General features: G+C 38.4%; 1 pseudogene; it reads right to left on the reverse strand.

Annotated features, from left to right (window-relative positions):
* Positions 1-4,520: 4,520 nt before the first annotated feature.
* On the reverse strand, positions 4,521-5,147 carry LOC118540297 (large ribosomal subunit protein uL6 pseudogene; annotated as a pseudogene).
* Between the last annotated feature and the right edge of the window lie 338 nt (positions 5,148-5,485).

The raw sequence follows: 5,485 nt of genomic DNA on the forward strand, positions 1-5,485 counted from the left end.
GCATTAGTTAATAAATGTTTTGGCTGTCGTTTTTTTTTTTAAAGATTTTATTTATTTATTTGAGAGAGAGAATGAGAGAGAGAGAGAGAGCACATGAGAGGAGGGAGGGTCAGAGGGAGAAGCAGACTCCCCGCTGAGCAGGGAGCCCAATGCGGGACTAGATTCCGGGACTCCAGGATTATGACCTGAGCCAAAGGCAGTCGCTAAACCAACTGAGCCACCCAGGCGCCCTGCCTGTCGTTTTAAACACAAAATAATTCATATTAAAGTAAATAAAACAAGCATAAAGCCACTTCTGTTGTTTTCATATTTAGCTTTGTGTTTCTAGCTGTTATTGCCTCTGCAGAAGTTTTGTTGGCACAATTCCTTCTAAAGTGGAAGTTGGTAGCTTCCTAATTCACTCAACCAATATTTATTGGGCAGCTCCTTTGTGTCAAGGTCTGTTTTATATCCCTGTGTACAGAGGGATATAAGGAGAGTTTCTTTCCTCATGGAGTTTATATCAAGAGAAACAGATGATATATAAGTAAATAATTAAGATAATTGCAGACTTGCATAAATGCCTTGCAGGGGAAAAGCAGAATGATATGATAGAGAAAAACTGTGTGTATATGATGTAGGAGCTGCCCCCACCTTAACAAAGAAATGCCCTCTCCAAAAGATGATGTTTTTAACTGAGACCTGAAGTGTGAGGTGTCGGCCATGAGAAACAACAGAGGAGGAGCACACACAGTAGAGGAAACAGCATGTCCCAAAGTCCTAAGACAATAAAGAACTGAGTGGTTCAAGAATCAGAAAGGAGCGCTGTGTGTATGAAACTTTATGAGAATAGCGGACAGACAAAATAAGCCAGATCATGTAAGCCTCTTACACTAGCATACTGAGTCTGGATTTTATCGTTAGTACAATGGGAAGCTGTTGAAGAGCTTTACATAGGGCTGGGAGATGATAATTAATATTAATGTAAGAGCACTTTGCAGTACTGTGGACAATGTATTACAGAAGAGCCATAAGGGAAGCATAGGTATGAAGCCATTGAATCCCCATTGAATGAAATATAAGAAGGACTTACATTAGAGAAGATAGAGAATTATGGACAGATTGAAGATATATTTTAGAGATAGATAGCTAAGATAGATTTATTGGATATGAAGAACCAAGCATTGGGAGAAATCAAAGATAACTTTTTGCTTTCTGCTTATGTTGGATGGCAGTGTTGTTCCTAAAATGGTAAGGGCACCACATGGTTGGAGAAGTGACATCAAAGATTATGACATCTATGGAAATTTTTAACCGGATATGTCAACGAGACAGTTGTATACATAACTAACTTGTACTGAGGTGAATCCAAGTGTAGTGATATGAAATAGTGAATCTTTAGTGTGTAGATAATTTTAAATTTTCATTTCTATCATTTTAAATCTTAGAAATGAAATGAATAGTGTGACTTAGAGAAAGAGTAAAGCTAGAGAAGGAAACATAATCCTAAACAGAGAATTAGTACAGGGTGAGTACTCAGAAAGCCGACTGAGAATATGGCACCAGGGAGTTGGGAAGAAACCCAGCAAAGTGATGGGGAAACCAGAAGGACATGTGGTTTGGGTCCAGAGAGTCGAATGTCACTTCACTTGTACTGGATCAACAATATCCCCATTTAGCCCCCTTTAATTCATAGTCCACACAGAATAAAATGGATTTTTTTCTCTATCACTGTTACATTAATTCCATTCAGTGGATTTCTATTGACCTAAAAATACATTCCAAGTCTCTGGGTTTCCTTCTTAACATCATGCTGGTGGGATCCCCGTCAAGTCTGAGCTAGCCTCACTGTCTTTCTTTGCACCGAAGATGTTATCCTCCATGGCTTTTCCTTATGTTTTTCCCTGTACTTGAAATTCCATTCCTACAACTTTTTATATTTGGCTATATTCCAATCATCTATCAATACATATTGGTTGACAAATTGGAATGATTAACTTGAAAAAGCCTGGCTGTGAAATACGACTTTTTTGAAAGAGTGAACATGTCCAGTGAGCTTGCATCTCATTGCCTTCTGCCTTTGCATAATTCTGAACCTGTCAGGAAGGTAGCAGCCTTCTAGAGAGAGAGTTACTGAGGCTGGCAATGCATATAGGTGAGCACCAGACCTTAGTGTTCCTCTCCCGTATGCCAGCACATCTGTGCTTAGCTATCAATCGCATTTTCCCTCCTGTATGAGGCTAACCTTGATTACTCTTATCAACACTGAATCACGCCTAGATCCCCGCCTTTGCTCCCCGATCATTACCATCACAAAAAGTATCAGTGTCACATCCAAATCTTCTCCCTATCCACGCTCTAAGATCATGTCCTTCTACTTGTTCCAGATTGCATCCTGTGCCCTGTTTCCTTCTCTGTGATTTCTAAGGTTCCTTCCAGCTTTGACATTCTGTGTGTAATTAGAGCACTGCACGTGATCCATCTATAAATACAGCAGGAGTTCAGAGGTTAGAGTAATTGAAGAAAGTTTCCTAGACAAAATGTGGAGATTGAATAGGGTCTTGAGTAATGGGAAGAATTTAAACTGGCAAAAAAGATTGTCCCAGGCTGGAGAAACTGCATGACTCAAAACAGGGAGGTAGGAAGAAAAGATGTGTGCAGAGTGACTGATAAGAGATAAACTTGACTGGTATAGTGTGTGCAGACCCGGGATTCTGAAAAATAAGACTCAATCAAAAACAAATAATAATAAATAGGAAATGAACAAGGACCTGAGGGTGACTGAAATGAAATCTGGGTTTAGAAATGGCAACAACATTCTGCCCTAGGATTTAAAAAAGTGTTTGGAAGCCAAGGGAAAGTCTGAATTGAGAAATTTAGGATGAATTCACAACTCTACTATAAACTCACTTTCTGGCAGTGAAGAATCACTTTAGTGGGTTTCAATATACCTAATTATGCAGCATGGATGAAATAATCTATATGACTTGTTTTTAGGGCCTGACCCATACCTAAAGAGAGGTCCTTAGCTGCCACCAAAAATAGAAAGGTGACCTGATCATTCAATCTTCACTGTAGTTATGTAAAAGAGTTGGACACAAGGAGGCTTATATCACAGTTCAAGTCTTTATTTAGACCTGTTAATAGGAAGGAAGGTGGAGGGAGGGAGGAAGGCAGGAAGGCAGGAAGGCAGGCAGGCAGGCAGGAAGGAAGGAAGGTAGGAAGGAAGGAAAAATAAAAGTAAAAAAATAAAGAAGGAAGGACTGAGAGAGGGAAAAAGAGAGAAAGGAAAAGGAAAGGAGAGGTATTTTTCAGTCGTGCCCAAGCCTAAACCTTGGCCATTTACATCACAAAAATTAGACACTCTTCTCACTGCAAAACAGGTAACAGTTACTGCTGACAGCAAAAGACAAATACTTTTCCACAACTTGAAATTTATGCCTAATTATTAAAAAATAGAATATTTTTTTAATGTAGATACTATCTGCATAAGGTTTAAGAATGCATATGCCGTCTTTAAAAGAAACTGAAGAAGGAAGGAAGTAACATCTAATGGGTACTATATGCTTGGCACAGTTCCAGGTCACTAACAAACATCACATCTTTAATCAGTACAGCAAACCACAGGAATGATAATTTTTAGTAATAATAATAGTAATATTTTTTTCTCATAGAAAAGGAAACTGATATTCAAAGCTTAAATTACTTACCAGTTTATCCCAACTTGAAAATGGCAGAGCTGTGATATGAATTCAGTGAATACCATACTCCCTAGCTTTCATGACAGCCACTCACACATGCACATTGTCCACCCCAAAACAGGCCACATTAAAATAAAGTATGGTCAGAAAGCCAGCTGCATCCAAATCACCTGGAAAACTTGTTAAAAACCAACATCTCGGAACCTACCTCAGATCACCTTCACGGTAACATGTTCTCCAGATGATTCCGGTGTGCATGAAAAGTTTGAAGCCATGGAAAAATCAAACGATTTTCCATAAGTCACATAGAATAAATGCCACATGAACTTGTTAAATGAATTCTTCCAAACCACATCCCTGGTATATGAGCCTCTATTTTCATCAAAATCTAGTATCTCAAAATTAAAACAGAAGCTACTGGCCACCATATTTGACTTTCCAAAATGAGGCTTTTAAAGACAAGCCAGAACTAAACTAAACTGAAAAACTGAAGAATGGTCAGTGAGTGGAGACAAAAATAAAACAAAATTTCAAAGATGGAAATGTATTGGAGGATCTGGGAGGTTAATAGAATATGCATAAATCAGAAACAGGAAAGGTGTGACAAGATTAAGACTGGTCAAGAAAGGATCTCAGAGACTCAAGTCAAGTACATATTTTTAAAATCAAATTTATTGAGGTATAATTTGTATAAAAATAAAATGAATCTATGTGACTGTAGGGTCTGATGAGGTTTTTTCCCCAAATCAATACAACCTTTACTGCATCTTTAAATTATCATGAATAAGTGTGAAAAATCACCCGGCATCTTGCTGTTTCTGTAGCTGGACAACTTCGATCTTATTCATCAGCCTGCTGAATGGTTCCTTTTTCAGAAACATAGATACCAAAAATTTTCTGATATCCTTATTTTTAACTGTTGTGGCTTGCTGAATCAAAGCAGCTGAGTTTGATACAAGTTCAATGTCATTTTCTTCAAGAATTAACTCATCTTTCTGGGCTTGAGATACCGAACAAGCAATACTGAACAAGTTCATCTGAACACTGTGGATGTACTTTTCACCTAGGAAATTTTGAATTTCAACAGCAGAACCATTCTCCTGCATAACGACATTGATGGGGAAGTGAGCATACATAGACCTCATCTTGTAATGAAAGCCTAGTGTAATGCCCCTGATCATGTTCTGTATGTGACTACAGATAGTGTGAAGAGTAGCCAGTTATTTTCCATTCCATTTGTCAACTCAGAGCCTCTTCTTTTTCTTTCCAAGGAGACCGAGTTCTACAATGATGTGATTGATGTCCCTTTGCAGGGCTGTTCTGGGGCCCTTCACAATAACAGTGGGACCATCCCTTCTGAGTGATGTTGACATTTCCTGGAATGTCAACAGTCTCATTGATGAGAACGGTCTTTGTTCTTGCAGTAGATGCCACAAAGAGAAAGCTGATGAGTTTTGACAAATGCATACAATCATGTAATCCCAAACATGATCACTATATAGAACTTTTCTGTCACCCTGCAAAGTTCCCTTGTGCCCCTTTGGAAGCAATACTCCTCACCCCTGGCCCCAAGCAACCACCAATTGGCTTAATTATTCCTCTTCTAAAATGTATATAAATGGAATCATACAGTATGTGAAATCTTGTGGGTCTATGTTGTTGCTTAGAACCAGTAGTCTGTTCCCTTTAATTGATGCAGTATTCCATTATATAGATATACCACAATTTATTCATCAATTCAATTCTTGATGACTATATGGGTTGTTTCTAGTCTGGAGTTATTATGAGTAAAGCATCTATGAACA

This window comes from Halichoerus grypus, chromosome 10 (assembly GCF_964656455.1).
Source record: "Halichoerus grypus chromosome 10, mHalGry1.hap1.1, whole genome shotgun sequence".
Taxonomy (NCBI): Eukaryota; Metazoa; Chordata; class Mammalia; order Carnivora; family Phocidae; genus Halichoerus; species Halichoerus grypus.